The sequence below is a fragment of the Monodelphis domestica genome, chromosome 7, assembly GCF_027887165.1.
Source record: "Monodelphis domestica isolate mMonDom1 chromosome 7, mMonDom1.pri, whole genome shotgun sequence".
Taxonomy (NCBI): Eukaryota; Metazoa; Chordata; class Mammalia; order Didelphimorphia; family Didelphidae; genus Monodelphis; species Monodelphis domestica.
The window spans coordinates 187,159,770-187,186,450 of record NC_077233.1 but is presented as its reverse complement, the minus strand read 5'-3'; the positions used below and the strand labels follow the sequence as shown (position 1 = coordinate 187,186,450).

The 26,681-nt window shown below is 37.5% G+C and overlaps 1 protein-coding gene and 1 pseudogene across 2 annotated transcripts in view; one reads left to right on the top strand and one right to left on the bottom strand.

The window, feature by feature from the left end:
• The window catches only part of SHISA9 (shisa family member 9), a 484,462-nt gene that overhangs the window by 224,010 nt on the left and 233,771 nt on the right, over positions 1-26,681 (top strand). The window lies entirely within an intron of this gene.
• On the bottom strand, positions 8,263-8,630 carry LOC130455564 (60S ribosomal protein L32-like; annotated as a pseudogene).

Below are 26,681 nucleotides of genomic sequence, written 5' to 3'. Positions count from 1 at the left end.
AAGCCTGTGAGAGTGTGAATGGCAAGTGCAGAGAATGATGGGAAGCAAACCAGGTAATAAAAATTCTGCTGGCAGAAATTGGGAAGGAATCAATGCTGAGCTAATAATATTCATTATCAGTAGAGTAAGAAACATTTTTAAAAGGTATATTTCAGAGAACCAGGTTTTCTCTGCTTTTTTCATAGCAATAGGTCTCTGTCCCTTCTGTGGCTTTTTCCCCTCCTTTTGAACTAAAGTTCATCTAATTGGGAGGGCTTGAAAGGAGAAAGAAAGAGAAATTACCAGGGGGCTTCCTGTTGGCTTTGCAGTCAGACTGACAATGGCAACTCTGGAGGTCTGGGTGGGTTCCAGTGGGGATAGCCACTGTGATTGGGGAAAGAAAAAAATAGAGCAAGAAAATGGAGCAAAACTTATCTAAGCAGTCAATTTCCTTTTGTATATAGCAGTTGTTTTTGCTGTCAGGAAGAATAACACTCACCTTTCCAAGGGAGAGCACATAGCAACCAAACTGCTCCTTGAAAAAACTGGCAGTAAAATGCAGACCTCGATCTTTAGGGTTTTTGTAGTAAGTGATCAGGGTTAGATCTTGAAGCAACTTAGATATGTTGAAGGAACAGGACACAAGAACAATGGAACTCAGTTCTCTGAAGTAAGAAATACCAGCTCTTGTGGAGACCAACAGCCCAACTTCTGCTTCTGATTTACTGACATTTGACTCCTTTTCACAAACCTTTCCATTTAGCATGAATTCACATTTTTCAAAGATTTCCAGCTAATCTTTGCCTTTCCTCTGAATTTTATTTTTCAGGATCTAACTTTTCTATACCATGGGACTCAAGCCTATTAGAAGACTCTTTTCCTTGGTAGAGAATGATTACTAGATCCTCCTCACCTGTGTGCGGGGCCTTTGTTAGGAACTTGGAAGAAGAGAGATTATGGTCTTCTGGCTAAGTGTATTGAGAGAAGGCACATACTCTTCCTGGCTTTATTCAAAGAGAGACTTTCTCTTATCTCAAAGGAATACAAATGGGCTTGACCCTGGCTTACACTTCCATTAGGCCTTCCATGATTACTACTCCTTCCTTTCTCTGAATTTCAGAGACATTTATAATCCATGCCATACATCTCAATAGTGAATTATATACTGTCTTTAGAATTCTATTAATAGGAATTGTTTGGGGTTGAGACAGCCTGGAACAAGAAAAGAAGGCAGGATTTTCTTTGAGAAAAAGAAAGATTTTTTAAAAAAAATGAACCAAAGTTCCATCTTCTTGAGGCCACTATTTTTCCAATGTGTTGTAGGGCCCAGAGTTATAGAAAGTGGGTCTCTCAAAAACTGAAATTGAGATTCACCCAAAAGGCAATGAAGAGACACATGATGGGTATAAATAGGTTATAATTCACTGGAGTCAAGGAATTACAAAGAAGAAGAGAAGGAAAGGATGACATCAAACACATTATGAACTAAAAAGAAGATGGGCTAATTAAGCAGTAAGATTGAGAGATAAAAGTATTAGACAGCTTTGTACCATTTGACATTCGTGTAGTGTCAAAAAAAATGACAAGGCCCTCACCACATTGGGTGGACCTTCTTTGATGAACATAGGGGAGGACATAGACAAGAGTTTTAAAAATAGGCAAACATGGATGGGCTGTGGTCTATATCTTTATAGGTACTTTCTATGTCCATGAGTTCATAGTAGATCCATTTGAACTGATTTGAACTTCAATGTGATGATTGTCCTTCAGGGTAGAGATCATATCTTTGGATTCTTCATTATTCTTTGAGAATATCTAGCATAGTGCTAGGTGTACAGTAGGACTGTTATGTACTTTGTACTTATGTACTTTGTGGCTTGAATTTAGTGTGGTCTTCATTTCCAACTCTGCAAAGTAGAGCAACTTAGTATTCTGGAATTGTAGAATATTAGAGTTGGTAGGTATGTTGGAGTTCAGTCAGACCAATCCCTTCATTTATCAGGATGAGGAAAATGAAGTTCAGAGAAGTTAAATGCCTTTCTTAAGGGCACACAGCTACCAGGGCACAGAACTAGGACTTGAGCTCCTCTCCTGATTTTCAGTACACTTTTGTAGCATTTTCAGAATAAACAAGGTAGCCTCTAGGGAAAGAGCACTAAATCTTCGTTTCATATCTGTTACTTCTTGTGTATGTGACCTTAGGTAAGGCACATCCCCATTCATATGCCCCAGTTTCTTCATTTTCTAGTTTAGTTGAATAGATATTTTCATACTAGGATATGGCAACAGCAGGTTGTATATGCAAGGAAAGGCTCTGGGACCAGAAAACCTAAATGTTAATGAGGCTGACTGGTTTTCTCCACCAATTACCTGAATACCCTCATCTTTCCACCAATTATCTCTTAGTGATGTCTCAGCATTTTAAATCTGTTAAGAACCAATAGTCCTTTCCCCTAGGAATCATTGCCAGAACTGACCACCAGAACACTTGGCAGGTTGAACTGCACTGAATAAATCTACACAATTTTGCTCAAGAGGCAGAGAAAGGTATTTGATGGGAACCATCAAACATATTCACTATCTGGGAAAATTTCTACCTCCATACAAACATAGAAATCTATAAAAAAACCACTCCTATTTAGTAAGAATGGAGTTCTTAGCAAAAATTCTAAAAATATGTCACACAGTTATTTTTTCATTTTATTTTTCTCAATTACATGTAAAATTTTAAAAATTTGTTTTTTTAAATGTTTGAGTTCTAAATTCTCTTACTCTCTCCCTCCTCTTGTGCTTTTGAGGAGGCAATAAATTTGATATAGATTATATAAGTAAAGTCATATGTAACACATTTTCAGATTAGCTGTATTGGAAAAGAAAACACAGAACAAAAAGAAAAGAAAAGAAAAGAAAAAAGAATGGCTTGATTTGCATTCAGATTTTATGGGCTCTTTCTCTGGAGATAGATAACTTGTATCAGAACTTGTTTGGAATTATCTTGAATCACTACCTTGTTCAAAATAATTGTGGTTCACAGTTGATCACTGTACAATATTGCTGTTACTATAAATAATGTTTTGGTTCTGTTTACTCCACTTTGTGTCAGCTCATATAAGTCTCTTCATGTTTTTCTGAAACAATCTTTATTGCCCAGTAGTATTCCATTACAATCATATACCACAACTTGTTCAGCCATTCCCTAGTTGATGGATGTCCCTTCAATTTCCAATTTTTGCAACCACAATAAAAGCTGCTATAAATATTTTTTGTACATAGAGATTCTCCTTTTCTTTGATATATTTGGAATATAGACCTAATAGTAGTAGTATTGATGGGTCAAAAGGTAGGCATCATTTTATAGTCCTTTGGGCAGAGTTCTCATAATGCTTGAATCAGTTTCATACTCCATCAACAGTTCATTAGTTTCCCAATTTTCTTATATGTAATCCAAAATTTGTCATTTTCCTTCTCTGTCATATTAGTCAACCTGATACGTATGAGGTGGTAGCTCGAAGTAAATCTGCATTTCTCTAAACAATAGTGATTAAAATAATTTTTTCATATGAATATGGATAGCTTTGATTTCTTCTGAAAACTTCCTGTTCATATCCTTTGACCATTATCATTTAACGAGTGACTCATATTCTTATAAATTTTACTCAGTTCTGTGTATTGGAGAAATGAGACTTTATCAGAAGAATTTGTTGTAAAATCCACCCCACTCCCCTGGCAGTTTCCTGTTTTCCTTTTAATCGTGGCTGCATTGGTTTTGTTTGTACAAAACCTTTTAAATTTAATTTAATCAAAGTTATCCTTTTTTATATCCTGTAATTTTTATCTATCTCTTGTTTGCTTAGGAATGTCTCCCTTATCCATGGATCTGACAAGTAAAATTTTCCATGTTTCCCTAATTTACTTATGATACATGTCCATTTCAACCTTTCTTAGTATACAGTGTAAGATAGTAGTCTGCTGAACTGCTTTCTAGTTTTCTCAGCTGTTTTTTTGTCAAATAGTAAGTTTTCATCCTCAAACCAGGAATGTTTGGGTTTATCAAACACTTCATTATTATGGTCTTTTATTATTGAGTATTATATACCTAATCTATTCCACTAATTCATCACTCTATTTCTTAGCCAATACTAGATTGTTTTGATGATTACCAAGTTGTAATACAATTTGAGATTTGATACTATTAGGCTATCTTCCTTCATTTTTTCTCATTAATTCTCTACATATTTTTAATTTTTTCTTCCAGATGAATTATGTTATTATTTTTTCTAGCTCTATAAAATAATACTTTGGTAGTTTGACTGGGATTGCATTGAATAAGTAAATTAATTTGGGTAGAATTAAAAAGATATTGACTTGGTCTATCCATGGACAATCAATATTTTTTACACTTGTTTTGATCTTACTTTATTTGTGTGAAAACTTTCATAATTGTGTTCATATAGTTCTTGGGTCTCTCTTAGCAAGGATACTCCCAAGAATTTTACAATGTTTGCAATTATTTTAAAAAGAACTTCTCTTTCTATTTCTTTTTGCTTGGCTTTGTTGGTAATATATAGAAATGTCCATGATTTATTTGAGTTTATTTTATATCCTTCAATTTTCCTGAAATTATTATTTCAATTAGTTTTTTATATGATTCTCTAGGATTCCCTAAGTATATCATCATATCATCTGCAAAGAGTAATTATTTTGTTTCTTCATTCCTATTTAAATTCCTTTAATATCTTTTTCTTCTCTTATTGCCATAGGTAAAATTCTTAGTACAATATTGAATAACAATGGTGATATTGGGCACCCACTCGTCACTCCTGATCTTATTGGGAAGGCTTCTAGCTTATTTCCAATATAAGTAATGCTTGCTGATGATTTTATATAAAAACTACTTATCATTAAAGGAAAGCTTCATTTATTCCTATACTTTTTAGTTTCTTATTTTTAATGAGTAAGTGTTGTATTTTGTCAAAAACTTTTTCTTTATCTATTGATATAATCATGTGATCTTTGTTTATTTTGTTATTGAGATGATCAATTATGCTGATAGTTTTCCTAATATTGAACCAGTCTTGAATTCCTGGTATAAATCTCACTTGATTATAGCATATAGTCTTTGTGATATATTACTGTAATATCCTTGCTAGTATTTCATCTAAAGGTTTTGCATTAATATTTATTAAGGAATCTGTCTGGTCCCCTTTCTCCATTTTTGCTCTTCCTGCTCTTCCTTTAAGTATCAGCCCCAAAGGAGTGTCATAAATGGAAATTGGCAGAACTCCCTTTCTGCCTATTTCTCCAAAGAGTTTCTATAGTATTGAAATTAATCATTCTTTAAATGTTTGGTAGAATTCACTGGTGAAACCATCTGGTCCTGGGGATTTTTTCTTAGGGAGTACTTTTATGACTTGTTTAATTTCTTTTTCTAGGATGGGGTTATTTAAGTATTCTATTTCCTCTTCTGTTAATCAGGGCAATTTATATTTTTGTAGATATTCATCCCACCTAGTTACTTTTGAAAGGAGGATGGCAATAGATACTTATCCTTGGCCAAGCTGAGCATTCCTTGACATGAAGCCACTTGGGCATCCCTTCTCCAAGCACAGAGAAAGCAAAAGAGGGAAAGGAAGAGGGAATGGGAAAATGATTACTGATCAATTTTCTGTTCTTTAGAAGAGCAATATTACTGACTGAAAAGATGAGAATGAAGAGAGTTAAAACTGAGCATGTAGGGCCTAAAAGGTTCAATTCCCCTCTCTGTGAGGTAGAGAAAGCAGAGCCAAGATTAGAGCCAAGTTTCTGTTCACCCTTTCCACCAGAAGGAAAGAACAATCAAGAGAAATACTTGTCTTCAGGCCCCACCTACCATTTCTACCAACTTTAGACATAACCATGTTCATCCTTGCTTAAATACTGGCCTTCCCCTCTCTGCCTTCTTGAGAAATAGAGAAAATAGTAAACCTTCTATAGTCAAGACCCTGCCAACTCAGAAGGTCAGTAGAGTGCTATTCTTTTTCAAAGTAAAAAACTCAGTTTTGAATCAAGGCGGTCCTACCCTATTTGGGACAGAAGGCTTCCCTCCCCCATACCTCCTGCAAATCCTGTCATCTTGAAATATTAGGGCCCATTTTCTAGCATTTAGTGCAGTGTCTGGCACATAGAAAATGCTTAATAAATGTTTATTGACTAACTGGTTGGAGCCAAGTCAGAAAGAGGGCAAAATATAATGATTCCAAACAGCTGGAAGGCAGCTGAATGTCAGTTGATAACTTAGGATATTGCCAAGGATGGCTGAAGAGGCAGTTTTCTAGTATCATCTGATGCTTGGAGCAAAGGATTATGAACAGGCCTACATGGGGGCCTGGTCTGGGGAAAGGCACAGAGGTTGGTGATTAAGTTCGAGCCTTGGATCCAAAGCCAAGGGAGCAAGACCAATTAGACAGTACCACAGACAAGACTTAAAATATCTGGATGGTAGAGCAGATCAGAGTAGGCAACTTCTTTGGAATCCAATATATCATAAGATCATAGGGTTACAGGAGCCTAGACTGAGATCTAGAAGAAACTTTACATTGACAACTGGAAGACAGTCATTTAATATAATCCCCTCATTTTTCAGATTGAGAAACTGAGGCTCAGAAAGACTAAGTGACTTGTCAGATGTCTCTGAATAGTAGATACAGGTTCCAGCAGTAAGTATGCTGATGTATGAGGCACTTTCCTAAATACAGCTGCTATTGAATCAAGAATCAATCCTAGCCAGGTTGATCTTTGCCCTACTGTAGGTGTGAATACACATACTATCTGACTGAGGTGAAAATGGTGTAGACAGACAGGAGCAGAAGGTAGCAGCTTCTGACAGGCAGATTTTCTGATAGGCATGTTCATTTAAGATCTTGGGTCATGGGTGATGGGTTCTATATGAAAGCCGAGTGAACTTTCTTTGGCTTTAGAAATTTTCTGATGATGTGGATTATTCTGATGATAGATACATTCCTAGAAAAGAAGTCATTTCACCAGCATTTCTGATGAGAAATGATGTGTGCAGTTTTTCTCTTTATAATCCATAGCCACAGACAAAATCTCAACCTATGGCTTTGATACCTGGGGACTCAAATCCCCAAATACATCTAATGCTGATAACTGACTCTCTGCCAGACTGGGAAATATATATATATAATTTCTTTCCTGCTCCTTGCTATTGGAAACTTTTTACCATTTAGAGAGTTGCTTCTTCTAGGGGTATACAGTTTAGGGAGCAGGGGAATAATAGCTAACATTTATATAGCCCTTTAAGTTTACAAAGCACTTTATATACATGTGTATATGTGTGTATCTGTATGTGTATATACATGTATATCTATATCTATATACACACACATACATATATATATATATATGTATATATATAGATATATATGTCCTCTCAAAAGGCTTGGGAAGTAAGAACCATTATTTTTCTATTTTGCAGATGAGGAAACTGAAGCTAAATAATTGCCCAGGGTTATACAATTAAGTCTCTGAGGGAATATTCAAACTCAACTCCTCCTAACTCTGTGGGGTGCTTTATCTTCAAAGCTACTTAGTTGCTTCAGTCTTCTTGTTATCCCCCAATATAACCATCTGCTGGCATTACTTGCATTCCAGGACACCAAGTAGCAAATATTGCAATAGCTTACTAGTTGTTTTCTGTGTTTCATCTCTCCCTAATCCAATCCAATCCACCTTCCCAAAGAATAGGAAGCTCTCCTTTTCCATCAGTGCTTCCATGGAAGGGACCTCTATATCTTCATCAACATCATGTCTACCCTCAAACCCCTCATGAAGCTGCCAAATGATTTTCTTACAACCATGTCTGAGCATGTTACCACATTACTCAATAAGCTCTAGTGTCGGCGTCATTGTCTTTGTCATCTTTGTTGTCATTGCCTTCTTCTTCTTCTTCTTCTTCTTCTTCTTCTTCTTCTTCTTCTTCTTCTTCTTCTTCTTCTTCTTCTTCTTCTTCTTCTTCTTCTTCTTCTTCTTCTTCTTCTTCTTCTTCTTCTTCTTCTTCTTCTTCTTCTTCTTCTTCTTCTTCTTCTTCTTCTTCTTCTTCTTCTTCTTCTTCTTCTTCTTCTTCTTCTTCTTCTTCTTCTTCTTCTTCTTCTTCTTCTTCTCCTCCTCCTCCTTCTCCTCTTTCTCCTCTTTCTCCTCTTCCTCCTCTTCCTCCTCTTCCTCCTCCTCCTCTTCCTCCTCCTCCTCCTCCTTCTTCTATTTAACATTTGAAAATGTGCAAAGCATTTACTCATTTTCTTTGCTCCCCAATCTTGCATTTGCACCTGTGATCTTGGTGGCATAATGAGCTGCTCTTTCAACAATGATTTTCTGATTCTCAGAGGAAACATTCTGAACAATCTCAGTGCAGTAAGATTTGTTGCACATTAGGAGCACTTCTAACTCTTTGACACTGGTCACCAAAAACTTCCTGAATCTGCTGGGTAACATGAGTTTTATTTATTGTTGCTTCTATAACTAATATTGGGCATCAAGACTCCTTGTTTTATGCCAGTTTCTTATGATCTTGATATATCTGTCTGACTGATGCCAGATGGAATTACTGGTAATCTTTTGATGATCTTAGGCCTCATAAGGAGTCTGAAGGAAGGCATGATGCTGGTGAAGACATAGCTGCCCCCTCCATGGAAGCACTGATGGAAAAGGAGGGGTTCCTATTCTTTTAAGAATTAAATATAATATTTATTTCATTGAAGGTCTTTTACAAACTGTTCCCTTCCTATATTTCCAGGTGTGATAGGAGCTTCATTGGTTTTATGTGGATATTGAATGGGCATTGTTGGTTGCCACTGAAGAAAACCAACCAAGCTTATCCATTGCAGATAGCAGGATTGTATTTGAACACCCTGCTGGGTACAGGCTAGTTACCTCTTTCCCCCTTATTTCCCTTTTTGCTTCTGCTCTCTCTCTTCATTTCTCTAGCTATTTATTCAGCATTTTATATATTGGGAAGCCATGATTTCTGCAAGTAAACTAGACTGGTTGTTTAACAAGGAAACAGACTACTTTGAATGCAAGAGGTTCAGTCTGGTGGGAAATGAGGGTAACAAGGTAAACCAAGAATTTATTAAGTACCTACCATGTGACAGACACCATGCTGAGTGCTTTACAAATATATTCTTATTTGACCTTACAAAAACACTGGAAGATAGATACTATTATTATTCCTATTTTATGACTGAGGAAGTTGGGGCAAACAGAGGTTAATGTGCTTGGCCAGGTTCACACAAATCTAAAGATCTGAGGCTAAATTTGAACTCATGTTTTCCTAACTCCAGACCCAGAGTTCTATCTACCTGCCTCAGATAATACACCTTGGTTTCCTACAGTCTCCTAAATACATTTTTTTTCTGAGTTCTCATACTGGTAGTGTTAGCAAATAAACTTTTGAGTTTTGTATTTATTAACTTTGAAGTTTATTAGTTTCCTACTTAATAAATTGCTTTTTATTTATTTTTATTTTTATTATTATTTTTAAATTTTTATTTTATTTATGGTTACAGTTGGAGTGGTCCTAGAGTAGTATTTCATTGAATTTTAATCCTCAAGACTGAATCATTTGTCTGGTCTAGATTAGGTCTGACCTAGAATATTAGTCTTCTTATACATTCTTCCTGTTCTTACTTGTTACTGTCCAGTAGCACTAGCCTGTTTGCCATTCCTCAAACACGATGCCCCATATTCCATTTCCATGGATATCAATGCTTGTCTGCCATGGCTGTAGTACTCTCCATTCTGACCTCTGTCTCTTAGCAACCTTGGCTTCCCTCAAAATCCATCTCTAAGGGCATCCTGTGCAAGTGGCCTTTCTTAGCCTCACCCTGCTAGCCACTTGCTCTTTCCTATCTAAGGATTCCCTCTATCTGCTTTATATGCATTTTTGTGTATCTATTTATGTTTAGGGTTTTTCCTCTATTAGAATGCAAACTCCACGAGGGCAGAGACAGTTTTTGCCTTTGCCTCAAATCCTTGATGATTAGCACAGTGCCTGGTACATAGTAATGATAATTAAGAAATAATAGTTAATTAACAATACATTTTTATTGCTTGAGCATGCCAGCTGAGTCAAATATTCCCTATATGTTAAGTACTCTGGGGCACATTAGCTGGATAATGAGTTCCTATAATGGGAACCAGGTGGGGACCTGGAACAACCCTCACCATAATATTTTACCCAGAAGAAGCACTCAATAAGGCTCAAGAATAGTACAGCAAAGGACTACTGATTTGGAGAATGAAGAGACTTTGGTTTAAATCCAAGGACTCCATATAAGTCGCTATGTGACCTCAGGAAAGAGGCTTCTCTTTTCCAGGTCTTAGTCTGCTTTTTGGAAAAAAAAAAGAATTAGATGATCTCTAAAGTCCCTTCCATCTATAAGTGTTCTTTGCTTCTCAAAAAGGATCTTGCATCATCCCAAGGTATCTCCTGTTATTTCAAGAGCATTCTCAAAGCAGCAGTCATTTTATTTCCATTTGATCATTAAAAATAAAATATCTGTCCTGTAACATTTGGGGATATATTCCTAAATGAATCAAATTTAGGATGTGCAACTCTAAAATTATTTAGAGTACTGGAAATATGGTCCTTGTCTCAACCTTGCTGTAGAAAGGGCTTATGGTTAAAGGATGTGGGTTTGAATTCTGACTGGGCAAGTCACTTAGTCTCTCTTGGCCTCATCGGGCTCTAAATCTGTGAGGTGACCTTAATCTCCTAGGGACATCCATTCGAGGGAGTTGCATTCTCACAGGTCTTTGCCATACACTGACCAGATCTAAGATCTTCCTGAGAACCCAGAAGATATAGAACCAAATCATGTAGATGACTAGAGTGGTAGTAGAACTTACAGGTCACTTTATCCAACCTACCACACAGTGTAGAAAGTATCTTGAAGTTGTCCTTGATACATAACCAGCCCTTGAATACCTCCAGTGATGAGGAGCTCTTTACTTCCTAATAGAAATTGTTCCAGTTTTGAATAAGATATTCTGTTAGAAAGCCTTTTTAAGCTGTAACAAAAACCCCACTTTCTAATAATTTCAACCTCTTGCTATTAATTCTAACTTCTGAAATAATGTAGCAAAAGTCTCTCCCCACTCCTTATTCTATTATAGCTTTTCAAATACTATATAAAATCACAGAATTTCAGAGCTATTATGGACCTACCCCAGAATCCATCTAGTTCAATATACATCCAATTAAGAACACTTCTACAGTATTGTAAACAAGTAGTCATCCAGTCTTTACTAGAATATATCCAGTGAAGTAGCACAATCTACTTTTGTATAGATTTAAGTATTATAATTATGCGATACATATTTGAAGAGGCAATATGGCATAGAAGATAGATTCCAGAATTGACTCTAACACATTTTCGGTTATTTTTCAGTCTTGTCTGACCCTTTGTGAACCCATTTGGGGGTTTCTTGGCAAAAATACTAGAGTGATTTGCCATTTCCTTCTCCAGTTCATTTAATAGATGAGGGAACAGAGGCAAAAAGGGTTAAGTGACATGCCCAGGGTCACACAGCTAGTAAGTGTCTGAGGTCAAATTTGAATTCAGGAAGATGAATCTTCCTGGCTTCAGGCCTTGCACTCTACACACTGTACCACTTACCTGCCCTCTGACACATACTGGCTATATTAACATTATTTAAGCTCTCACACCCCAGGAAGCATCACTGTAAGATGCAGATCAGTTGGCATCTACTTGGTTGGTAGAAGGATTTTTCTCACTAGAAGTTACTTACACCAACAACATCATTGCTTGTTTCTATTTATCAGTTTGTTCTCTGGAGGTAGACATATACAAGTTATTCAAACAATATTTCTGTTGCTGTATATAATGTTCTCTTGGTTCTGATCATTTCACTTCATAATTTCATGAAAATGAAAAGAATCTATATGTTCATAAACAGACAAAAAATGTACCCCTATTTATATTGCATTTTCTTTTTTTTTGTAACCAAATGCACTTTGTTAAAAAGTTTTTCTTGACATTGAACCTAAATCTAGTTGCACACTTTCCATTCTTCATTCCTAGTTCTGTTCTCTAGAGTCAAGCAGAACTAGTTCAATTGATCTTCCAGGAAAGTTCTTAAGATTCTTTTTTTTAATTTAAATTTATTTATTTGTTCCTTATATTTTAAAATCCCCAGTTAGTTCCCCCTTCCCTCCAGCTCTAGAAATGGCATCACTTGGACTAAAAGATATATATGTATATATAAACTATGTCTTGCTTATTTCTATTTATCAGTTTGTTCTCTGGAGGTAGACATATACAAGTTACTCAAACAATATTTCTGTTGCTGTATATAATGTTCACTTGGTTCTGATCATTTCACTTCATAATTTCATGAAAATGAAAAGAATCTATACGTTCAAAGATATTTATTGCAGCTCTCATGGTGATGGCAAAAAAAGCCCTCTGGAAATTGAGGAGCTTCCCATCATTTGGGGAATGGATAAATAAGTTGAGGCATATAATTGTGGCAGAATTCTACTGCATTTTAAGTAATGACAAGTAGGTTACATTAAAAAAACATAGAAAGCTTTTCAGATACTTGAAGACAACAATCATTCCTCTTTGGCAGAGGAAACATTGCTAGACCCTCACAGAATCATAGATGTAGGCCTGGATGAGACCTTTGAGGCTATCTAGTCCAATCCTCATTTTACAGAAAAGGAAATTAATGCCTAGAGAAGGAGTCTGCCTAAGGTCATACAGTTAGTGCATGATAGAAGCAGGATTTGGACTTCTGATTCTTTTATTTTCAAACCTTTATTTTCTTCATTAAGATCAATATTGTATATTGGTTCCAAGGCAGAAGAGCACTAAGGGCTAGGCAGTGGAGGTAAAGTGATTTGCCCATGGTTATAGAGCTAGGAAGTGTCTGAGAACAGATTTGAACCCAGAACCTCCCACCTCTAGGTCTTGATTCTCAATCTAGTTGCCTGTAGGTCCTCTGATTCTAAACATGTTATCTTTGTATTATTTCATAATACTTCTCACATATAGATTGATGTTCAAACTCCCTTATAATCTAGTTGCCCCTTTTGAATACTTTTTAAATTTTCCTGGTAAAATATAGCTTTCAGAACTGGATGTAGTACCTTAAATGTGGTCTGGTAAGGTCAAATTATTTCAGCAATAATACCTCCCCTGAGAGGTATATCAGCATTGCTGGCCTAGAAACCAATGTGACCTGGGTTCAATTCCCATTTTTGTCATAAACTAGTCATGGATTTTTGCTTCTGGCAACCAAGATGGTGGAGTAATAAATGCTCCAAGCTTGTCCAAACCCACCTGCAGACAACTCCAAAATAAAGAATTCCTCAAAACAAGTTTTGCGGTGACAGAACCAAAAGAGATAGAGTGAAGCCAGGTTTTAGCCACGGAAAACAGAGAGGACAGCAAAAAGGACCTAACTCACTGGGGAAAGAGGAGAGAGCAGTGGAACTGTCAGCATGAAGAGCAGCCCAGAATATGCAGAAGACTAGTATAGCACATGCAGAAGAGCAACCTGGAATATGCAGAAGAATGCGAGGACCAGACTGGTTCAAGCACACCCAGGGGAGTTAGCAGAGGAGGAGTGGAGTGGAATCCAACACAATCCAATGTACTCGGCACCCACAAGAACCCATGGAGAGTATTCCATTCACCGGAGGAGTGGAGCTGACCTTCAATGTATAGGTAAGATCATGAACTCCACCCCCCCCCCCAAAAAAAAAAAGACCAGCAAAAATCTTGGACTATCCATGTGACCCTGTATAAAATCAGTCTTCTAGACAGGTAAGGGGAGAAGTGAAGCATTTATATCACTGACCATGTGCTCAATACTGGGTTCATTGCCTAACAACTATTATTTTACTTTATTTCAGTTGATCTAAGACTGTAAGTTGCAGAGAAGCTGCCAAGAGGTACCAGTAGAGGGAAACTCCTCACCAGTGAAATCAAAAGTCCATTTCCTATCACTATTGTCCCCCTCATTCTGGACTTTATACTAAAGGTATCCCCAGATGATATAATCTTGTTTGGTTTATTCCATTACCAAGAATATGAGCCATCAGTGAGAGTAGCATCCATGAAAGCCACCAGGAACTCTCTAGAAGGAACACCCTCCCTCACTAGCAAATTGTAAGAGAAAGGGGAAGTTACAGAAGAGTTCAACTGTCTGAGCTCATCTCTTCCACCAGATGGGCACCTTCTAGGGGCTCTGAAAGCAGTGATGATGTTGAAAAGGGCTTTTCATCCTAGAGACAAAAAGATGAATGTCATGCTAAAAAGGTGAACTTCCTTATGAAAAGCAGGCAATATTTACTTCCTTTTTTCTGGTCAAATTCAAAAAACAATTCTTCTAAACACCAGACTTCTCCTGGGATACAATATAATCTTTAAAGCTGAGAAAGCAGAGGCCTGAACCTCTGAATGAGAAATATGCAGGGGAAATGGAAATAATTTCCTGACAGTCAAACTGGGAAATAAGTCCTATCAATCAGTCAATCAACGAAAGAGCCCTGATTAAGCTTTCTGGGCCTGGTGCTGAGCTGAGCATGGCAGGTGCACAGACCCCATCCTGCCCTGGAGGTTCTTCTTATCACATTATAGGTGACAAGGCCAGTGTTATACAATTACACAAATTAAATGAATGATATATTCATCATGGCCTGAAACTTGGAAGGTTTCTTTTCCTCTGTTTGATTCAATGTCAACTCTGTGTTTCCTCCATTCCAAGATACAGTCTCAGGCAATGGGATAAACTGGCGAGGAAAAATAAGAGAGGGAAGAAAAGGATAACAAGGTGGGAAGGAAAATGAAAGAGTAGGAGAATCTGTAGAAAGCAATAGTAAACAATGTTCACTTATGCAAGAGTTAGAGTAATATTAGAAGCCTCTAAAACAAGAACTCTTATCCTTTTCTTACCACGAACCTCTTTGGCGGTGCGGTGAAACCTATGGACTATTTTTCAGAATAATGTTTTTTAAATAATTGAAGGAATTGCTAAATTTCAGTTAGAAGACAATGAATAGAAAAATGCTTTTCTTTTTCCTCATCCAAATTCATGAATTCAATTAAGTCTATCCATGGGTGCCTTAAGAACCCCTGCTCTAAAACAAGACTTGAAATAATGTCCTACCTCATACTTCATTGAATAGAGCCCTAACATTAACATATGATTCAAATAATATTAATAATGATAACTAAGATTTACATGTTCCTTTAAGAGTTGCAAAGCATTTTTAATATAAATAAATTTTAATATACTATTAGAGGTACAAAGATGTATTTGCATGGAGAAAGATACATATGTGCATAGGTACACATAAACATTAGGAAGAGGACAGAGTGAAAAAGTCACAGCATTGTAGAAACAGGGATGGGAGCAACTTCAGAGATAATGTAGTCTAATTCTTTCATTTTACATCTGAGTAAACTAAGTCCCCGGGAGTTAAGTGACTTTCCCTGGTCACCTAAATAGTAAGTGTCAAGGTAGTTAAAGGTAGAGAGATTTTAGTTCAACCCTTTTGTTTTATAAATGAAGGAACTGAAGTCGAGGGAGGAGAAATGATCTCCCCCCCCCCAGCTATACAATTCATATATACAACCTGTATATTTTGGTATAGAAATACCAGAGAATCAAACCAAATGAAATTTCAGTTCAGGTTAGAGAATATTTTTATGGGATAGTTTAGTTTCAGTGAAAACAAAGGTTTTGGTCCAGGTCATAGATCCAGGAGATACTATATAGACTATCTTATCCAACTTCTTCATTTTACATACTGAGATCTAGAAAGACTGAAGGTCTCCATCAGAGTCACACAATAGTAACTAACAGAGTTGGGATTTGATGCCATACTCTGACCCCCAATCCATTGTGCTCTTAACTTAAAAAAAAAAATGTTTGGTTCAGTGTGTAATTCAGTTTCAAAGCAAAACAGAACAACATAATTAGGGTTCGGTAAATCACTGTGGGTTTGTTCCAGTTTTTGGTTCACAGTTTGGTTGCTTCAAATCCTTGATTTGGATACTACCCAGTGATTTACAGCCTGGTAGGGCTGTGCAATACCATCTGGAGAAAAATCAAAGCCCTCCCTGGAGCCTCATAGCTCCTGGTCTCCAGGATTCCTCCCTCCTTTTCCTTTATAGGAAAATCAAAGCAATTGTTTTGTTAATATTTCCTTTTTTCACATGCTTATAACCCTTTTGGGACTGGGGGCATCAACCCAGAAGGTCAAAGAACCCTATTTCTATTTGTCTTTCTGAACTCTACCTGTAGACTTAGTTTCCTAACTTGGCTTCCTAACTTTTGGTTCTAAATCTGAATGGAACTTTGGGTGACCCCATTTTGTGGTCTCCTTCAATTTAGATGCTGTCCCCCTGTGGATGGGGAACTGCAAAAGTGGGATTTATGAATTTATGATTTATGAAATTCGAGAAAGGGGGTCTATGGGTCTTCTTGACAGAGGTTGAGTTTTCTTTTAGGAATCACCCATCCATCAGGAAGCATTAATATGAATGCTTGATTTGCCCTTTTCACTGCCAAGAGGGAGAGAATCCAGGCTCTGCTTGATGTAGTTGTTGAGCAGCAGCCAGCCAACTTTCCAGATAACCTAAAGGCACTTGCTAATTGGGTAGGAATAGGAGATCGAAACTACATGAAAGTTTCTCTAAGAGAAGATCTAGAGGAACTCTTTAATTGCTGTCATAGGAAGGTCAGAGTTAATGTGCAATTGCTCTAGGAACAGAGGAAGTTGGGGCACCCTGAAATTCAATGTGTTTGTCTTTTGTTGTCTTTATTTCATTCCTAAGACTTATAGGTTTAAAGGCCCTAGAAGTGGTGAAATACCATGAAGCTCAGAACAAGACTTAGCTCACAAAGAGGGAAAAGATGATTTTTGTAAGTCAGTTCAGTTATCCTTCCCACTAACGTGTTCACTAGTTCCATACCACTGTCTCCACTCAAGTTTGAAGTGTAATCTACCCTTTAATAAAGAAGCAACATGCTATAATGGTTAGAATGCTAGACTTAGAGTCAAGAAGGCAGGCATCTATTTATATCTTGACTCAGCTACTTACTGTGTAAATCTAGGCAAATCTCTTAATATCTCCAGACCTTAGCTCTTCATCTATAAAATGATGCCCTTAAACTAGATAGCTTCTAAGGTCTTTTCTGGGCAGCTAGGTGATACACTGGATAGAGCATTGGTTCTGGAGTTGGGAAGACATGAGTTTAAATCCAGCTTTAGATACTTACTAACTGTGTGACCCTAGGCGAGTCAGTTAACTTTGCTTGTTTTTTCCCCTGTCAAATGAGCTAGAGAAAGAACTGGCAAGTCCCTCCAGTACCATTGTCATAAAAACCCAAATGGAGTCATGAAGAGCCGGGCATCACTGAACAACCACAACAACATGTTCCCTTTTAACTCCAAATCTTTGATTTTATGGAATGAGAATTATTATTATACATAGCAAATGAGGCAGGCAAGTGATATAGAAGATAGGATGCTGGGCTTGGAGTCAGGAAGACCTAAATTCAAATCATGCCTTAGATACCTTATAGCTGTGTGTCCCTGAAAAAGACATTTAACATCTCTGGGCCTCAGCTTCTCCAGCTGTAAAATTGGAATAATAGCTTTATTTAGCTAATAGGGTTATTCAGGTAATCAAATGAAATAATATATTTGAAACTTATTTTTAAACCTGAAGGTTTATCATCATCAATACTATTATTATCATTATTACCTCTTAGGATGAGATGAATGAGCTCCTTTTCCCCACTTTTCCTCCCAAGACAAACCAACATAGAGGGACACCAAGCAGAGTAGATCAGTCAAATAGAAAGGGATGATTTCCTGTATTTGTTAGAATTTCCTTGAAAGAAATACTGCCCATTAAAATGTAGCCTGGTGTCCTTGAAAATTAACAGGGCCATGAATTTGAGGCAGAAGAGAAGGATGCTAGAGTAGGATTTGGCAGGGGAGTGGGGAGGCGAAAACCATTAAGTTATATTTACATTTTAGGAAGTTACTCCCATTGTGACAGTTCTTATTAGGCTGGATCTTGGTTTTCAAAGTAGGTAATACTATCTTATTGTGGTCAACTTACATTTTAGTCATCTGTTGGTGAGAGGATAATCTTCTTCTTAGATGACTGCTGCTACTCAAAAGACCTGTGTTCTAAATTGGTACCAAGGAATAATCCCTTCATTCCATGAACATTCACTGAATTCTTGCTGCATCTACAAAATAATAACATCCTTAGCCTTTTGGCAGTAGAGTGGAGAAGACAAGAGACTATAAAACTATAACACTTGGTCCCAGTTGAACTTCCCATAGATTCATATTTGTATGTAAAATGAAAGCACTAAAGAATGTTTCTAGAAGGCAATATATAATTCAATAAATGATAGTGTTGGATGTGAATTAACAGAGAGATGTAGAATGGGCATTCTAGGTGGGCAGAATAATATAAGTAAAGGTGAATAGATAGGAATGAGAATTGTTTAATAGGTCTGATTGGAGTAGAGATTCCCTTCTGGGAAATGTTTGGAGTTAAGGTTGGGCTGTAGAGGTAGAGCCTTAGAGTCCAGATTTTGGATTTTATCTAGTAGGCAATAGAGAACTTTTCAATTCTTAAACAAATGACTAAGTTGAAAAATTACTCTGGTTAGAGAAAATAAATAGTGGCACCTGTACTTCATGTGACTGAATGGCAGGTCCTCATAGATGCCCAAGTATAAACTGAGATGATTCTGAGTCCAGCCTCTTTCTCTTCATCTCTCTATATGATCTTCAACTGATTATAGAGTTCTTCCTCCATTGTATTTCTACTGTGAAATTTGTTATTGTTCTTCCTTTGTTTTTGAAGAATACTGGTGACATCATAGGGTGATGTCTTGACATATATGAATTGGAGTTAAGTGAGTTGACTTTGAAACTTAATCATGGAATGAAAGTGGCTGGTTCTTTAAGGGCTATGCCAGTGGAATAGAAACTCTGGCAGATAGCATCAATATGAAATTGCTTTGAGTATGGGTTTAGTAATGGACAATATGTCTAGCATATGAGGATCATTCTAGTTAAGTCTGGAAAGACTCCTCACTGGAATGTTGATATGTGTGGGTTTATATTTTTATCTTGAGAGAAAAGATGCCTTTCTCTCAGCAAGCCAGCCCTGTATCCTGTCCCCAACATCCCTTCTGAGAAGTAGTCTTAAGTAACTTACATAAGTTGACCCAGAAGCCAAAGAGGAAGAGGAGAAGCAGAAAGGCAAATGGAAACCAAGCAAGAATATCTTTCTTAAACTGCCACCCCAAAAAACATCAGGGGAAGAGTCTAATGGAGGGAGGGATCACCATCCAGGGCCTGGGTGGGGAAGAAGAAATAAACAGCTATAGATCTGTTATGAGCCTCCTTAGTGCAGAAAACAGACCTATTTTAAAGATGGGTAAAAATGATATTACCAGAGCCACCTGAAGAAAACTTTTGTACAGGGGCTGGGTGTGGACCCACACCACTGGAAATAGTAGAAGATTTAAATAGAAGGCATTTGATGACCCTGAGGAAGAAAAAAGCAATGGCACTTTAACTCGAGCTCTAGTGTTCCATGGTCCAGCTGCTCTAAGAGAACTAAACAGCAGGTGATTGGGAAGTAGAGATGAAGACAGCCATAATATATTCTGGGAGCAGAGGATGGTGATGAAAAAGATCAAAGATGGCTTCTGGGAAAAGAAAATAGAGGCAGCAGAATGGACACCAACAGTGGGAGAGCTTCTAAAGAAAGATCAATGAGGTCCAGAGCCCTGATACATGGGAGAGGACTGGGCTGGGTCACCCTCAGACATCCTCTCTGTTTCCTTAACTGTATATCAAGCATGACAAGTCTGACAAATAACAGGAGCCAGAATTTACCAGTGTTATTGAAAAATAAGTTGTAATTTTTCCCCCACAGTATTTGGAAACTTAAACCACTGATTATACAGAATATCATGCTGGTGCATAAGCATGCTTCTGTTTGTCTCTGCATTAGAATGTTTAGTTCTTTCAAAGGATTTGGTATTACATATAATCGTAGCAGCAATACAACTTGTAATGATACTTATTTTTTCTTCATATCTTTTTCAAGGCCTGTGCACAAAGCTTTGAAGAACCTTATATGATTCACGAGCTATGGGTTGGCCATCCACTACCTATAGATACATCTAAGGGAATCCTAATATAAGAAAAGGCTAGTATAGACTGGGGACAGGGTCTATATAGAACATCTATAGCAGTAGTGTCAGGAAGGTCTGAGATAAAATCAAATTTCTGATATATACTGACTGTATTGCCCTGGACATTTAACTTCTCACTAAAACTATAAATTGAAGAATACTTCTTAATCTGCATTGATGTTGTTGAGTCATATTCAACTATTCATGGCCCTTTTCAGGGTTTTCTTAACAAAGATATTGGAGTGCTTTCCCTTTTTCTTCTCAAGTATCACCTCCAGTGATGAGGAAGATGAGGCAAAGAGGGTCACACAGTTGACAAGTGCCTGAGGCCAGACTTGAACTCACAATTCTGAGTCTTCCTGATTTCAAGCCCTGTACTTTATCCACAGCACTACCTAGCTATCCCAATCTGGACTGATAGAGGGGATTTGCTTAACATTATTAGACCCCTGAAATCACAGGGCTGAATCCCCCTCAGAGGACCAAACAAATAATGGAACATGTAAGTACCTAAAGAGACTTAGAGAAAGAAAGTGATCAGGAAGAGTAAGAGTGTTCCACAGGGAAGGTTTTCTCGAAGCAGAAGTTGTTTTTAGTTTCTCCTTCCAGAGAACTATGAATTTTCTTTTGGATAATGTCACACAATGCTGTGGTACAGTAGAAAGAGTCCTGGTATTGAGATCAAGGTACCTATGTCCCAACCCCCAGTTCCCTGACATTTACTACCCCTGTGATCTTAGGCAAGACATTTAATCTTCTTTGTACTTAATTTCCTCACTTCTAAAATGAAGGAGCTGGACTAGATAGTCTCTGATTTTTAATTCTATGATATGATATGATATTTTAAAGAAATGCTAACATTCTCCTCCATTCTCACTCAGTTTTTGGCACACAACTGTCCCATGAATTACCAAGGTCAATATGAGCAAACTTATTGATCCAGAGGGCAAGCTATAAATTTAAAACTGGCTCCAATGAGGAAAGTTAGTACTCTGAGAGTCAACTCATTTTTTCTAGTTTCTCCTTCCTTAACCATAAATCATAAAATATGATGTAATCAAAATAAAACCTGACATTCATATAGGAACTTAAGGTTTAACAAAGTTCTTTTCTCACAGACCTGATATTGTCATCCTTATTTTGTAGATGAGGAAACTGAGGTCTAGAAAGGTCAAAAGACTTGTCTATAGTCAAATAATGACTGTAAGCGCTTGGATTTAAACGTAGGTCTCTGATTCCGGCTTTCATTTTATGGTACCAGTTCGCTTTTAGAATGGAAATGGTCTAGTTTAAATCTTACCTCCTTCCTGAAATCTTCCCTGCTCCAGCACCCAAATCCTTGGAACTCACTGTCCTGATTAATAATAAACGAATATGCCTTTCAACAATTATGCTATTTATCATTTTGTGTTGTTACTGAACCATTTCATGTGTTTATTTTTTATTTCCACACAAGTTTTTGTTCTTTCGTTATGTCTGACTTTTAATCATCCCATTTGGGATTTTCTTGGCAAAGATTCTGGAGTGGTTTGCCATTTCCTTCTCCAGCACATATTACGAAATAGGAAATTGAGGCAAACAGGGTTAAGTGACTTGCCTAAGGTCACATGGCTGGTAAGTATCTGAGGCAAAACTTAGAACCAGGAAGATGAGTATCCCTGATTCTAGGACTGGCACTCTATGTACTGTCCCACCTAATTGCCCACTTAGGAGTATAGGCTCTTATATTTAGAACTGGAGGAGGCATCAGAGGTCCTCTGGTCCAATTCTTTCATTTTGCTTATATGAAGCATAAGGATGTCAAATGACTCATCCCTAGGATCACCAAGGGGGTAAGTGGAAGAGCTGGAACTCATACCCAGGTCCTCTGAGTCCAGTCTAGCCCTTTCAACCATACCGTGCTGCTTCTCATTTCTCTGTGCCCCACACAATGTCTAGCTCAAATCTGGCCATGTAATAGTGATACACAAATTGTTGCTAGCTGAATGATAGTTAATCAGTCAATAAGCATTTATTGAGAACCTACTACTGGCCAGGCACTGTGTGCTAAGCAGGAGGGATACAAAAAAGAGACAAAAGACACCTTCTGACCTCAAGGAATTCACAATCTAATGGGGGAAGACAACAAGTAAACAATTTTTGTGCCAATGTTGCTTCTGGGACATTTTGCCTTGGATTTGAAGGAAAGTAGGAGGAGGAGGAGGAGGAAGAGCATTCTAGACATCTGAATTGACTCTCAAGAGTATTAGCTTTCCTCAGAGTCAGTTTAAATATATAGCTCAATCCCTGATAAATAAGTCTCCTTATATTGGCCTTTGTAGTTTGGAAAACAGTTGTGTGCAAAGAATGGATAAAGATAAGGGCAAGTAGGTGTCTTAGGGGATAAAGAATTATGTCTGGAGATGGGAGAACTTGGGTTCAGATTTGGTCTCAGTCACTTCCTAGCTGTGTAACCCTGGGCAAGTCACTTAACCCCAATTGCCTAAATCTTCTGCCTTGGAACCAATGTTTAGTATTGATTGTAAGACAGAAAGTAAGTGTTTATATGAAAAAAAAATGGGTAAGGATGGAAGTGAGTGCTAGCATTTCTTTAAATATCAATCATATAAATATCCATAGCTAGAAGGAAATGAGAAGCTATACCAGGAACCATGCCTAGAGCTGAGAAATGGAATGCTCTCTTTATGAAGATCAAGGAGTCCAGTGTCCCTGGGTGAAGAACATGGTAGGGAGGAAGGTATAAGAAGATTGAAAAAATATGTGTGTGGGGAGTCTGTGTGAGGAGCTTTGAATGACAAACAGAATATTTTGTATTTGATCCTGGAGGAGATATAGAGCCATTGGAATTTATTGAGTAGAGAGAGTACTATGGATAGACTTGTATTTTAGGAAAATCACCTTGGAATGGAGGATAAACTAGGGTGGTGAGAAACTTGAGACAGGCTGACCCAATAGCAAGTTATTATAATAGTCCAAACATATGATAATTCATGCCCTGCACTAGGGTAGTAGCTGTATCAAAGGAGAAAAATGAGCATATTTGAAGGAGTTTTGAAGATAAAATTTAAGAAACTTTGGCAACAGATTGAATATGGGGACTGAGGTATAGTGAAGTGTCAAGAATGACACCTAAACTATAAGCCTGAGGACCTGGGAGGATGATGGTGCCATCAACAGTAGGGCAAGTTTTGAAGGGGAATAGCTAACAAGTTCAATTTTGTACATGTTGAATTAATCTAGATGCCTAAACTATACTTGGAAATATGATATTGGAGATAAGCATGGAAGTTATGGAAGAATGAATTAATTTAAGAATCATCATCATAGAGCTTATAATTAAAGCATTGGTAGCTAAAGAGAATGGAGCCCTTTGGGACTTAATATAGTCAGTGAACATAATTTGGATGATGATCTAGCAAAGGAGACCAGGAAGAAGTGATCTGATAGGTAAGAGAACCAGTGGGGAGTGGGAGAGAAAAAAGTACTGGGGAAAAAGAGGTTAAAGAAAATGAAGATTGAGAAAAGGCCAATGGAAACAACAATTAGATCATTAATAAATTTGGAGAGAGGAGTTTCAGTGGAATAATAATTTTAGGAGCTGGATTATAAGGGGTGGGTTAAGAAGAAAGTGGGGGCAGAGAATTAGATTCACCTTTTGTAGATGATTGTTTAGCTACAAAAAATTGAAGAGATATAGGAAGAGAGTTAGTAGGGATGGAAAGAAAGATCAAGTGAGTATTGTTTTTCAAGATGGAGGAAACATTGGTATATTTGTTGGCAGTAGGGAAGGGGCCAGTAGACAAGGAGAGATTTGGTGGGATTATAGAGAAAGGAATCTATTGGAGGAGTCAGGATGGTGGGATCATTTGTACCAATAGAAGGATTAGTTTTCGTAAGGAGTGGGACCACATCTTTATGTGAGAAGAAAAAATCTAAGTGAGTTGAGATAAGGAAGAGGAAAGAAGAGAAAACTCGGCAAACGTCCTCAGTTTTTTTCCCCTCCAAAATATGAAGCAAGTTTCTCAAAGTGTGGCAAATGAATGTAGAAACTGCAAAATGACCTCTGAGTTGATAACTTAGTTCCAAAGAAAACTCCACAGAAGTGTATTTACAAGACATGGTGGAAAACATGACTTTTTACCTTTGCTCATTGTCTTGCAATCAGCAGATTAATATTTGTTGAATTAATGTTGTGAAAAGTTATAGAAATCATAATGACCTGAGACCGTGAGACCTAAATTCATATCCATCCTCAAACACTTCCTGCCTGTATTAAGCAGGAAGTCCCTTAACTTCTATCTTCCTAAAGTCCCTCATTTGTAAAATAGAGATAATAATACCACCTACATCCCAGGGTTGTTGGGATCAAATAGGATAGTATTTGTAAAGTGTTTTGCAAATCTTAAAGCAACATTATGTTATATATGTATGTAATACAATATGATTGCATATGCATATTGACCATCTTCCTTAGGACTTTTTTAAGAGGCAAAGGAAGCTGTTGCAAAAGTTGAAAAAATTGTCATTTCTATAAAAAGTATTCACACAACACTGTCAATGGACTTCCTTCTAGACCCACTTTCAGAATAGAATAAGTTGGCTTTCTTTTTGTTTTGTTGTACTGCTTTTTAAGGAAATCAATTTCCTTGGCCAGCCGTTGTTTGCATGGTTGTTGAGTTTATTGGGCCCTGTCCTGTCTGAATTAGAGAGCTTGCTCTTGCAGCTCAGTAGTTTCCCATGTTTGCTTCTTCTCCCATTTCTCCCCCTCCCTTTTTAACCATGATGTAGTAGTCCAACTGACTGTTAGGCCCATGTCTGCTTCTATGAAAATGCAAACTGTTGTGAGGTGAGGTTGCAAGCAAGCCATCTGATTCCTCCTTGGAAGAGAAGGAGAAATCTTTGTTCTGCACAAATGCTTTGTCTCGCTCAGAAACAAGCATTTTCTTCCAGAGCTGCTCTCAAGGGCACGTTCTGCATCATCTCAGTTGTTTTGGAAATAAGATGCAAATTGGCATCTTACACTGAAAGCTCAGTAACGTTTTTGTAAGACTATCCTATAGCTTGATTAGGTCCCAGTGAGGTCTTCAGACTTTAGACCACATAGAACAATCTGTCCCAGTAGTCTGGGGACTTAGGGAAGGTTCGCACAAAAGATACAGGCCAGTGATGTATAAAGCAAAACAGCTTTATCTTGGCATGTTTTAACTCTTACACAGAAAGCTCCAAGTCCTGAGCTGGATGAGGGTGGTGAGTGAGAGGATAGGGGGTCTGGGGAGCAATGATTCAACTTGGAACCTCAGGTTGCATGATTTTCAGGTCATGGAAGAGAGAAGAGAAGAGGTCAGTGATATCAGAATGAATGAAGGAATCAGTGAAAAAGCCCAAGTTCTTAGGAAAGACTTCCTTAGATTTGGAAGGCTCAGTTTTACCAGTTTTCCCTTTGCGACTAAAGAAGCTGTTTGGTATTGGCTATCAAATCCGATTAGGAAAGTAAACATTGCGCGTGTAAATTTCCAGAAAAGGGCATGATGGGGCGAGCATGTCCCTAATTGAGGCAACTGTACCACAAGCTGGACTTATTATCTCAAGGAGACCCCAACACCCAGAGAGGTCTTTGGGGAGACATAGAATGTCAGATCTGCTTTGGATTTCCTCTAGTTTAGTAGTGCATGTCCTGAACACTGTGAACTTGTTTTAAAAATATTTGTTCGAAGTATTTTGACAGTTGATTTCTTTTATAATCCTTTGTATTCCATCATATATTTACAAATATTACTCTTAGAAAGGGTCTGTGAGCTTCACCAGACTGCCATAGGAGTCCATGACTTAGAAAAAGATTACCCCCCACCAACACACACACTAGTTCCTTCCCTTCATTTTGTAGATGAGGAACTGAAACTACCTAGGTCCAATTTTTCTTTCAATTTTCTAACGTGGTATACCTTTGAAGTGCCTGAGTCAGGCTTCCTCTTCCCTTTAGTCATCCAATAGTCATATCTATTAGTGTGGTATAGTGGATAGGACACTGGACTTGAGGTCAGGAATTTGGATTCAAATCTTACTGCAGGAATTTACTAGCTCTAGGACCCTGAACAATTCACCACTCTATCTCTCAGTTTCTTCATCTATAAAATGAGGGAGTTGGGTTCCCTGCCCCTAAGGTGTCTTCTAAATTCAAATCTATGAGTTACTGAAGTTAGAATTCCTACTCAGCTATAAGCAGACTGGAGACCCAGATGGCTTGGACTCCTCACCAAGCTTCTTCATTTTCCTCAACAATAAAGCCTTTTTTGTTATTGTTCAGCCATTTTAGTCACATACAACTCTTCATTTTTTTAACTTATTTTTTCCAGATTACATGTTGATAAAATTTTAATATTCATTTTCTGACATTTTGCAATTCATGTTCTTCCCCTCGCTCCTACCACTTCCCT